This window comes from Somniosus microcephalus, chromosome 23 (genome assembly GCF_052327205.1).
Source record: "Somniosus microcephalus isolate GS21.2 chromosome 23, FLI_Smic_1.0, whole genome shotgun sequence".
In the NCBI taxonomy this organism is placed as follows: domain Eukaryota; kingdom Metazoa; phylum Chordata; class Chondrichthyes; order Squaliformes; family Somniosidae; genus Somniosus; species Somniosus microcephalus.
In genome coordinates, this window is record NC_141009.1 from 43,377,073 (window position 1) to 43,389,968 (window position 12,896).

Genomic DNA, 12,896 nt, shown 5'->3' on the forward strand with positions numbered 1-12,896 from the left:
ACCTATACAGTGAAGATAATAGGGGCAATTTTAACTTCTTCTGCCTGACTGAAATGGGGTGGTAATGGAATTAAAATCGATGTGGTTGACTTACCAGCCCGTTCCCACTCCACTGCCATTTTAACTCAAGCCTTCCACTGGGTAGTCCAGACGCCTGCCTGAATCAGTTGGAAGCCTCATTAATCTCCACAAATAAGGAGCTTATGACACATATTGGAACTCGAGGCAATTTTGAGGACCTACTGGGCAGAGCATGTGCCATGGGCACTCTGCTCAGTAAAACCTGACAGGAAGAGATGAGTAGGTCTGAAGTTTTTGGGGGGGGGGTGTAGGAGGAGCAGGAGCGCTCCATAAGACTTGTAAATACAAGCAGTGATATTTGCAAGATTACAGCTAAATAAGTTCACTCTCCCGCCAGAGTCTAGATCTGAACAAGTCCAGGATGAGGCGTTAAACCAAGGCCCTGTCTGCTCTCTCCGGTGGGCGTGAAAGATCCCACGACACTATTTCGAAGAAGAGCAGGGGAGTTATCCCCAGTATCCTGGCCAATATTCATCCCTGAATCAGCATCACTAAAAAAACAGATTATCTGGCCATTAACACATTGCTGTTTGTGGAAGTTTGCTGTGTGCAAATTGGCTGCTGCATTTCCTACATTACAAGAGTGACTATATTTGAAAAAATACTTCATTGGCTGTAAAATGCTTTGGGACGTCCTGAGTTTGTGGAATGTGCTATATAAATGCAAGTTTTTCTTTCTTTCACGGTTAATGAGTGGCAATAGATGTCTTTGAAAACTGATTTAAATGAGAAACATAAAATTGCTGTCATTGTAATAGTAGAAGTGGGCTGGCGTATATTTGGTATCAAACATAAAATTCCACATCAGCTCACACGACAAGTCAATGCTGTTTCTGTTAACTTATAACTTAGTCCAGATCAAAGTGACAAGAATAGTTTGTTTTGATGCATGCTTTTCCTGTGGAGGGCAACCTTAACATGCACCAGCTCAGACACAGCTTAGATAGAATAAGAGGTACAGTTCTTTCTGATTCATTGCCTAAACATGAACATGCCTTAATACTGGCCTCAAAAGGACATCACATATATGTTACATTTCCATTTCCTGTGGTTAAAAGACAAAAGGGATGATAGTGCGAGGCAAAAGGAGATGCTAATGGGACAAGTAAAGGAACAAAAGATGGGTCTAGAAGAGGTGTAAATAGGAAAAGCAGAACCATCAACAGCTGCCATGTGAAAAAATAGGGGCCGAGGTTATGATCTGAAATTGTTGAACTCGATGCTGAGCCCGGAAGGCTGTAAAGTGCCTATTGAAAGATGAGTTGCTGTTCCTTGAGCTTACATTGAACTTCATTGGAACAGTGTAAGAGGCCGAGGACAGAGAGGTCAGAGTGGGATTGGAGCGGAGAATTAAAGTGACAGGTGACCGGAAGCAACGGGAAGTGACCGGAAGTTTAGTATACTGTATTCGCTGCTCATGATGTGGTCTCCTCTACTTGGAGGAGACCAAATGCAGATTGGGTGACTGCTTTCCTGAACACCTTCATTCAATCCGCAAGCATGACCCCAAGCTACCAGTCACCTGTCACTATAATTCTCCGCTCCACTCCCAAAGGGATTAATTAAGAAGGGGAAAATAGAATATGAGAGTAAGCTTGCAGGGAACATAAAAACTGACTGCAAAAGCTTTTATAGATATGTGAAGAGAAAAAGATTGGTGAAGTCAAGCGTAGGTCCCTTGCAGTCAGAATCAGGGGAATTAATAATGGGGAACAAAGAAATGGCTGACCAATTAAATACATATTTTGGTTCTGTCTTCACAAAGGAGGACACAAATAACCTCCCAGAGATGTCGGGGAACATAGGGTCTGATGAAAGGGAGGAACTGAAAGAAATCAGTACTTGTAGGGAAATGGTGTTAGGGAAATTGACGGGATTGAAGACCGATAAATCCCCAGGGCCTGATAATCTACATCCTAGGGTACTTAAGGAAGTGGCCCGAGAAATAGTAGATGCATTGCTGATCATCTTCCAACATTCGATGGAAACTGGAACAGTACCTATGGATTGGAGGGTAGCTAATGTTACCACACTATTCAAAAAAGGTGGTAGAGAGAAAATGGGGAATTACAAACTGGTAAGCCTGACATCGGTAGTGGGGAAAATGCTAGAGTCCATTATAAAAGATGTAATAGCAGAGCACTTGGAAAACAGTAACAGGATCGGACAAAGTCAACATGGATTTACAAAAGGTAAATCGTGCTTGACTAATCTACTGGAATTTTTTGAGGATGTATCTAGTAAAATAGATAAGGGAGAACCAGTGGATGTGGTGCATTTGGACTTTCAAAAGGCTTTCGATAAGGTCCTGCATAAGAGATTAGCGTGCAAAATTAAGGCACATGGGATTGGGGGCAAGGTATTGACTTGGATAGAGAACTGGTTGGCAGACAGAAAGCAAAGAGTTGGAATAAACGGGTCTTTTTCTGAGTGGCAGGCAGTGACTAGTGGGGTACCACAGGGATCGGTCCTTGGACCCCAGCTATTCACAATATATATTAATTATCTAGACAAGGGAACTAGATGTAATATCTCCAAGTTTGCAGACGACACAAAGCTGAGTGGGCGTGTGTGCTGTGAGGGGGATGCCGAGAAACTCCAGGATGAGTTGGACAGGTTGGGTGATTGGGCAGAAGCATGGCAGATGCAATATAATGTGGATAAATGCGAGGTTATCCACTTTGGTGTCAAAAACAGGAAGGCAGATTATTATCTGAATGGCAATAGATTGGGAGAAGGGGAAGTGCAATGAGACCTGTGTGTCCTTGTGCACCAGTCGCTGAAGGTAAGCATGCAGGTGCAGCAGGCGGTTAAGAAGGCAAATGGTATTTTGTCCTTCGTAGCGAGAGGGTTTGAGTACAGGAACAAGGATGTCTTGCTGCAGTTGTACAGGGCCTTGGTGAGACCACATCTTGAGTATTGTGTGCAGTTTTGGTCGCCTTATCTGAGGAAGGATGTTCTTGCCATGGAGGGAGTTCAGCGAAGATTCACCAGGCTGATATCTGGGATGGCAGGAATGACGTATGAGGAGAGATTGGGTCGATTGGGCTTATACTCGCTGGAGTTTAGAAGAATGAGAGGGGAATCTCATTGAAACTTATAAAATTCTAACAGGGCTAGACAGACTAGATGCAGGAAGGATGTTCCCGATGGTCGGGGAGTCCAGAACCAGGGGTCACAGTCTAAGGATAAGGGGTAAGCCATTTAGGACTGAAATGAGGAGGAATTTCTTCACCCAGAGAGTTGTGAACCTGTGGAATTCTCTACCACAGAAGGCAGTTGAGGCCAATTTGTTAAATATATTCAAGAAGGAGTTGGATATATTTCTTCAGGCTAAAGGGATCAAGGGATATGGGGAGAAAGCAGGGACAGGGTACTGAGTTTGGATGATCAGCCATGATCTCATTAAATGGCGGAACAGGCTCGAGGGGCCGAATGGCCTACTCTTGCTCCTATCTTCTATGTTTCTCTGTCCTTGACCTCTTACACTGTTCCAATGAAGCCCAATGTGATTCTGCTATTCCCATTTTCACCTCTTCTAGACCCATCTTTTGTTTCTTTACTTGTCCCATTACTATCTCTTTTGCCTCACACCATCATCCCTTTTGTCTTTCAATCTCTCCTGTGTTCCACCCTATGACAGACCTTCCCTTTTGTTCTTTCCTCCCCCCGCCCCTTTCCTTGCCTCTGCACTTGCTTAAAACCTGTTAAATCTCTAACTGTTTTCAGTTCTGATGAAAGGTCATCGATCTGAAACATTAACTCTGTTTCTCTCTCCACAGTAGCTGCCTGACCTGCTGAGTACTTCCAGCATTTTCTGTTTTTATTTTGGATTTCGAGCATCTGCGGTATTTTGTTTTTGTGCTAAATTATATGCTTCTGTCCATCCTGAATTTTTATTGATATATTTATATCCGCTTTGGGCACAGTCGACAATCTGGGTGCAAATTGCGTTTGAAATTGCGTTGGTTTTACGAAGTGAAATTCTGCTTCAAGTTTCCGCTCAAACTCATCTGCCTAATCACAAACGTTAAATCGTCCATGAACCAACGGAATCGCTCAGTGTTACAGAACATAATTGGGTTTATCACAAAAAAGAAACATTTTAAATAATTGTCTTGTCCACCACTTGTGAGTAACCTGGTTTTAAATCACTGAAAATGACTTAAAAAACTTGACTGAAGCAAACTGAGCTCTATTTGAAGAGCCACCTTGAACATAAGAACATAAGAAATAGGAGCAGGAGTAGGCCAATCGGCCCCTCGAGCCTGCTCCGCCATTCAATAAGATCATGGCTGATCTGATCCTAACCGCCAATCTACTATCACAGAACCATCTCCTGAATCTAACAGAATTAGACACACGAAATAGGAGCAGGATCAGGCTACACGGCCCCTGGGCCCGCTCCGCTCCCCACAGGGCCATGTCCGATCCGAACCTAGACTCAACGAGCACCATTGGTGGTAACGTGCCATCCTCATTATTTCGATCTGGGGTTGCGGACGGTTTTGTGGGTGGGGCCAGCTTCCAGTGCGATGTTATTTAAACCAGCATTAAAAATCGCGGAAACTCGATTTACGCTCGACGCAAGCTGCGCTTAAAATTCTGTGATCTTTTGCGCTGGTTTGGCCGATTTCAGGCGAGCCAGCGCAAACAAGCTGAAACTCTAGGCCAAAAGGTTCTTCTGTAAATCATTCAGCATCTGTAACTAAAAGAATCCTAGGAACATCATAAACTGCTAATGTGAAGATTGAATACTTTGCACAAGCACCTCCCTCAGATTCATTTTTTTATGCAGTGTATAAAATCTGTATGGCAACAGTTAGGCCTAGAAATTCAGTGGCGCCCCATTTGGCTGGAAGTACCGCTCCGGAAGTAGTCGCGGCCGCCCGCCGCAAATTCACTTTCAGCGCCCCAGAACGAAGCGCGGCGCTACTGGAGGTGCCCCGCATTCCTCTTGGGGCGCCGCAACTGAAGATCGCAGTGCAACGTGCCGCAGCACCACACGCTGCGCACGGTGCGCTACGGTACTGCAGGCCTTCCTCCCCTTCTTAAAGGGGAGGGGCCTGCCGCAGCGCGCGCGAAGAGCGCGAGTGCCGGCAAAAGAGCCCGGCACCGAGGAGAAGTGCCGGGCTCTTGGGACACAGCTGGCACTCCGCGGGGGGGTGGGGGGGGGGGCTCAGGAGGCAGGCGGCCAGCAAAAAAAATGGCCGCCCCGCACCTCAGCGCCTCTACCGCTGCAGGTAGGCCCCCCTGAACCGGGCGCAAATTGTTAAAGCAGGGGGCGCTACTAAATTTCACGATCGGGGCGGTAGCAGGGTGCTGCACACACCGATGACGTCATCGGTAGCGGCGCCGCACTAATGGCTAGCACCGCAATTAGCGTCCCGCTAAATTTAGCGGGAGGCGTGGCCAGTGGCGTACAACCCACTAAGTGCCCTCTTAGGGCGCTAACGGGTGGTGCAGCCCACTGAATTTCTAGGCCTTAGTATTTTTTGTGAAGATTTGAGGATTCCTTGCTGTTTTTCAGAGTGATTGAGACTCCACTGCAGTACCAACTGACATGCCCATAAATATGTTATACACCTATTCTGTCACTTATACTGCTGACTGATTTAATGGAAATTAATTTGCAAGGAAGTTTATACACAGTTTCCACAATAACAGGAGGCTGCTGTGGTTGGGTGATAAAAGTTTGTTCTTCTAGAAATCCCTGTACACTAGTATCTCCCAGTGGAACAGTTATTACACCAATTTATCACATCCCTTCCACAGAAACTGATGATTCCGTGCCCACATAAACCTCTCAGTTTCATTACTTACTGTGTCCAAGGTAACTAAACGCAACTGTGAAAACACAAACGTTATGCAGCTGTGGAGCCTACGTGAGATCATTAACATCACAGTGCCCTTTCAAACTTGGACCTGGCTATGAATCCAGCCCAGAATAAGGATACATTGGGCTCGATATTAAACTGCCTAGTACAGATGGAAGGAGGTCAGAGGAGGGGGTTAAACCCTAATAAATGGGAAACGCCACCCCAACCAACACATACGCGCCTGCTGGCATTTTTACGGGTGTGGGTAGCGTGGCCATGCGAGTGTCTCGCAGAAGGGAGGTCGAAGGTTTTCTTGTGGGGCTGGGGGGAAGCACTCCTGCTTCACCTGGCCTACAAGGAGTGCTATAAAAAAACATTAGCTTCAGGAGCCGGCAGCTCCCACCTCCATATATATAAAATTCTTAGAGGGCTTGACAGGGTAGATGCTGAGAGTTTCTCCTGGCTGGAGAGTCTAGAACTAGGGGTCACAGTCTCAGGATAAAGGGTTGGTCATTTAGGACTGAGATGAGGAGAAATTTCTTCACTCAGAAGGTTGTGAATCTGTGGAATTCTCCTAACTGTGGATGCTCAATCAATGAGTATATTCAAGTCAGAGATCGCTAAATTTTTGGGCACTAAGGGAATCAAGTGATATGGGGATTGGGCGGGAGAGTGGAGTTGAGATCAAAGATGCCCACAGCTCTCTGATCGTGACATCTGCCCCCGCCCCTCTGATCACCACCGCCACCCCCCACCCCGATCCTGACCACCAATACCCTCCCTGATCTCGGCCACCACTATCACCTCTCCTGATCACCACCCTCCGTATCGTGCCCCTCACCCACCCCCCTCACCCACCCCCCCGCCCCCCATCCCGATCCCTTGGAATTTCCTGAGCGTTGCTGCCAGTGATGCAGCAGCTCGATCTTGGAGGCCTCTTCTTCGCTGAGCTGCCTGGGGACGCCAATTAGGCCTTCTCTTGTCCTCTTCTGCAGGCAATGACTCATGTTTGGATGTGGTACCCAGCGAGTTCTTTTATGTACCCTGGCCAATGCTCTTCCTTCAGATGAAGCAGCCCAACTTCTGAATTCACCTTTGGCTGAGCAGTCAGCTGCCAGTGCTGCCTGGGGGAAGCACTTGGGAATTACGTACATGAAAAAAACAGTACATAGAAGTTCTTGGTAATTTAAAAAAAGTTGAAGACTCATTACGTGTATGTTAACACTGTATGCATTCACTAAATGAAAGGATATCACTTGGAACATAACTAATGCTCTCTGTGATTTCTTTCATTGTTCAGGAAAGGAAGCATCATTTCTTCAAGAATAGATCAAAGTGAATGTCTGGTGTGAAGGCTTACTGGCGCACATCAGAAAATCTATGCTCTGTTGGAACTTTGAAATATTGCCTTTTCTTTCATGAACCTAATTCACAGTCATGACTAGGAGGAAGGAATTCAGCTTTTGTACTTATCCCATCCTCAGTGCACAACACTGCACTACTTTATTTGATTGTCCTTTATCAAGGACTCAACTGTCTTGAATAAGTTTCTTTGTGGGCTAAATGTCACAGACATATTTTAACACTGGAGCAAGAGTAGGGGTAAAAAAGCGATAAAGCTCTATCATTGCTTTCTTCTGATCTTGCTTACCTGCTTAACTGACATCTACTTTATGAGGAAACATTTCTCCGATTTAGCTCCAATACATTTCCAGTGAATGCAATAATGTCCCCTCCACTCCTGACTGATGGTGATTATCCCCACACTCAGCCCACGGCTGCCAGGGACCTGGGTCACACAAACTACTGTGCCGCATTGAACTGGAACCCTTGCGCCAGAAGACAGGCTCTCATTATAGGTTGGCTAAAATCACGAGGTATATATAGATGAAGAAAACCATTAGGCCCATTTCTGCTCATGTATCCAGAAAAAGCATACAGTCCACTCAATCCAGCATCCAACTGGACGCATTGGTTGTCATCTTCCAAAATTCCATTGATTCTAGAATGGTTCCTGTGGATCGGAAGGTAGCAAATGTAACCTCACTATTTAAGAAAGGAGGGAGAGAGAAAAAAGGGGGACTACAGACCAGATAGCCTGACATCAGTAGTAGGGAAAATGCTAGAATCTATTATTAAGGATGTGGTAACAGGCCACTTAGAAAATAATAATAGGATTGGGCAGAGTTTGACAAATCTGTTAGAGTCTTTTGAGGTTGAAACGAGCAGATTAGATAAGAGGGAACCACGGGATATGGTGTATTTGGATTTTCAGAAGGCATTTGATAAGGTGCCACACAAGAGGTTATTATTATAAAATTAGGGCTCATGGGATTGGGGGTAATATACTAGCATGAATTGAGGATTGGTTAATGGACAGAAAACAGAGAGTAGGAATAAACGGGTCATTTTTGGGTTGGCAGGCTGTAACTAGTGGGGTACCGCAAGGATCAGTGCTTGGGCCCCAGCTATTCACAATCCTATATCAATGATTTGGATGAGGGGAACAAATGTAATATATCCAAGTTTGCTGATGATACAAAGCTAGGTGGTAATGTAAGTTGTGAGGAGGATGCAAAGAGGCTTCAAGGGGATATAGACAGGCTAAGAGAGTGGGCAAGAACAGGGCAAATGGAATATAATGTGGAGAAATGTGAAGTTATCCACTTTGGTAGGAAAGATAGCAAAGCAGTGTATTTTTTAAATGGTGAGAGATTGGGAAATGTTGGTGTTCAGAGGGACCTGGGTGTCCTTGTTCACGAATCACTGAAAGTTAACATGCAGGTACAGCAAGCAATTAAGAAAAAACACAAAACACAAAAGGAAAAGCAGCCTTTGGCTAACAAAATAAATTAAGGATAGTATTACATCCAAAGAGGATGCAAAGAGGCTTCAATGTGATTTAGACAAGTTGAGTGAGTGGGTAAATACATGGCAGATGCAGTATAACGTGGATAAATGTGAAGTTATCCACTTCGGTAGGAAAAACAGAAAGGCAGAGTATTATTTAAATGGTGATAGATTGGGAAATATTGATGTACAGAGTGACCTGGGTGTCCTTGTACACCAGTCACTGAAAGCAAACATGTAGGTGCAGCAAGCAGTTAGGAAGGCAAATGGTAAGTTGGCCTTCATTGCAAGAGGATTTGAGTACAGGAGTAAGGATGTCTTATGACAGTTATACTGGTGAGACCACACCTGGAGTACTGTGTGTAGTTTTGGTCTCCTTATCTAAGAAAGGATATACTTGCCATAGAGGGGGTGCAGCGAAGGTTCACCAGAATGATTCCTGGGATGGCAGGACTGTCATATGAGGAGAGGTTGGGTCGACTAGGCCTGTATTCACCAGAGTTTAGAAGAATGAGAGGGGAACTCATTGAAAAGTATAAAATTCTGACAGACTGGATGCAGGGAGGATGTTTCCCCTGGCTGGGGGATCTAGAATGAGGGGTCACAGTCTCAGGATATGGGGTGGGACATTTAGGACTGAGATAAGGAGAAATTTCTTCACTCAGAGGGTGGTGAACCTGTGGAACTCTCTATCACAGAAGGGTGTGGAGTCCAAGTCACTGAATATATTTAAGAAGGAGATAGATGGATTTTTAGCCACAATAGGCATCAAGGGGTATGGGGAGAGAGCGGGAATATAGTATTGAGATAGAAGATCAGCCATGATCATATTGAATGGCAGAGCAGGCTCGAAGGGCTGAATGGCCTACTCCTGCTCCTGTTTTTCTGTGTTTCTAAGAAAGCAAATGTTATGTTGGCCTTTATTACAAGAGGATTTGAGTATAAAAGTAAAGTGGTCTTACTGCAATTATATAGGGCCCTGGTGAGACCACACCTGGAGTATTGTGTACAGTTTTGGTCTCCTTACCTAAGGAAGGATATACTTGCCATAGAGGGAGTGCAACAAAGGTTCACCAGGCTGGTTCCTGGGATGGGGGGATTGTCCTATGAGGAGAGATTGAGTAGACTAGGCCTATATTCTCTGGAGTTTAGAAGAATGAGAGGTGATCTCATTGAAACATACAAAATTCTTACAGGGCTTGACAGGGCAGATACAGGGTGGATATTTCCCCTGTCTGGGGAGTCTAGAACCAGGGGTCACAGTCTCAGAATAGGGTTGGCCATTTAGGATTGAGATGAGGAGAAATTTCTTCACTCAGAGGGTGGTGAATCTTTGGAATTCTCTACTCCAGAGGGCTGTGGAGGCTCAGTCACTGAATATATTCAAGACAGAGATCGATAGATTTTTGGATATTAAGGGAATCAAGGGATATGGGGATAGTGCAGGAAAGTGGCGCTGAGGTAGAAGATCAGCCATGGTCTTATTGAATGGCGGAGCAGGCTCGAGGGACCGAATGATCTACTCCTGCTGCTATATCTTATGTTATGTAACTGTGTCCTACATAAATCCATAGTTTTTGCCACCATTAACCTACTTTTAAGTCTGATTGCTCTTTGTCTGAAGAAGTGCTTGGCATCAGTCCTAAATTTGAGGAATCTGAACTTGTCATGGTTCAGATAACTATAATATAGTTGCCGGACAGTTTTTTGGCAGAGGAAGGAACTGAAAATATAAAAGATAAGAGTCTAGCGTGTGTTTTTTTGAACCTTGGAACTGAGAGAGCAATGGACGCTCCGCTACCCAAACAACATTCTTCTGTAGTGTGGCACGAGAGGTAAAACTGTACAAACAGCCATTTACTTGATACTGCAGACAAATTCAAATGAGCTTAACTGGTGTGCTGCTGCAATTACTTTTGTAAAATTATCAGAACAAATCACAACCTTACATGAATAAATGAGACAAATCACAAAATTAAATTATGTCTCTGTCAATATAAAGGTTTTGACATTGTTTAGCAATGTAACTTTTAAAAAAAAGGAATGCAGTAATTTTTTTTTTGTTCTGACCTAGAGCCACAAATTTACATGAACCAAAAGGAAATGGATAAATTGAAGTCCAAAACTGTCATGAACTTGAAAGCATTGGCTCAAGTTGACAGGAGGGAAGATGCCCGGACCGTTTAGATTTATTTACTTTTATATAGAGGGTGATGGAACAAACTGCCCAGTGAAGCAGATATTGTGGAAAGATTTAAGGGAGAATTGGATAAATATTTGAGAGAGTAGGGGGGAAAATTTGCGTCGCGCCCCCTTTGAGGCGCTACTTTTAGCGCCCCTTAAAAATTAGCACCCCCGCGGCTGAAATTGAATGGTAGTGCCAAGAGGGAAGCAGGGCGCTGCGAGGGAATATCGCGGCGCTACATGCTGTGTCTTCCTCCCCTTCTTAAAGGGGAGGGGCCTTGTGCAGCGTGACCCGGGGCCCAGCTGGGCCCCCGGGGATCAGAGTGCCGGCAAAAGAGCCCGGCACTCAAGAGAAGTGCCGGGCTCATGGAGCGCAGCCGGCACGCTGCAGGGTTGGGGGTGGGGGGTGGGTCCTCAGGAGGCCAGGGACGGCAGCGGAGGTAGGTGCTGGCGGGCGGCCAGCAACAAAAATGGCCGCCTGGCACCTCGCCTTTAAATAGCGCCGCCCCGGCCGCAAGTAGGCCCCACTGACCCCATCAGACATAGTGTCCGGCGGTAAGTCAGGGGGGCGCTACCAAAGATCGCGGCCGGGGCGCGAGCGGGACGCTGCGTACGGTCGCCGGCAGCGGAGTGCCATGGGGCGCTAACGGTTACTGCTGCCGCTAACCTCCTGCTGAATTTTGTGAGAGGCGTTGGCGGTGCCGCGCCCGGGCGCTAGTTGCTTAGCGCTAACGGGAGGCGCAAAGCAGCCAAATTTTCCCCCCTAGGTGATTAAGGTCTTTGTTTTCAGCTCGATAACTTGCAGTCTTTCCCATTCTTGTGCTTTCCTATGTCCCCTCACCAAATGGCCCTAGATATGATTGACCTCAGTCTATGTTTACTTACAGCAATAAGACTTTGTGACCTTATAAGGACAGGCCATGTTAGCAGCATAACAACACATTGTGCGTGATATGGTACATAAAATATATTACATGGAATAGACAGCACAGAAACAGGCCATTCGGCCCAACTAGTCTGTGCTGCTGTTTATACTCCACACGAGTCTCCTCCCATTCCATCTGCCCCATCTTAGCCTTTCAGCATATCTTTCTATTTCCTTTTCTCTCATGTACTCATCTAGTTTCCTTTTGAACGCATCTAAGCTATTTCCCTCAACCACTTCTTGCGGTAGCGAGTTCCACATTCTAACCGCTCTCTGAGTAAAGAAAATTCTCCTTATTTCCCGACTGGATTTATTAGTAACTATCTTGTATTTATGGCCGCTAGTTTCGGATACTCCCACAAGTGGGAACTTTCTCTCCACATCTACTCTGTCAAATACATTCATAATTTTAAAGACCTCTATCAGGTCACCTCTAAGTCTTCTCTTTTCCAAAGAAAAAAGCTCCAACCTGTTCAATCTTTCCCGATAGCTGTAATCTCTCAGGTCTGGTACCATCCTTGTAAATCTTTTTTGCATTTTCTCCAGTGCTTCTGCGTCCTTTTTATAGTATGGAGCTCCGAAATGTGCACAGTATTTGTGTACAGCCTGACCAGTGTCCTATACAAGTTTAACATAAATTCACTACTTTTGAATTCTATACCCCGAGAAATAAATCCCAGTGCTTTGTTAGAATTTTTAATTGCTTTGCTGACCTGCGATGCTGCTTTTAATGATTTGTCACCTGTATCCCTAGATCTGTTTGCTCTTCTACCCCATTCAGTTTATTTTTCTAAGGTGGAGGTGATGTTTCTGATTTTCCTATCAAAGTGCATCACCTCACATTTATCCATGTTAAAGTTCATTTGCCGCTTAACTGCCCACTCTGAAAATTTTCCTGTCCTTATAAAACAGCAAATCATCTGACTTGCCTTCAGCACTGTCACTAGAAATCTGCCAGCATATCATGGCTGATCTGTATCTCCACAGCATTAACCTGCCTTTGATCCATTTCCCTTGATACCTTTACCTATCGATTT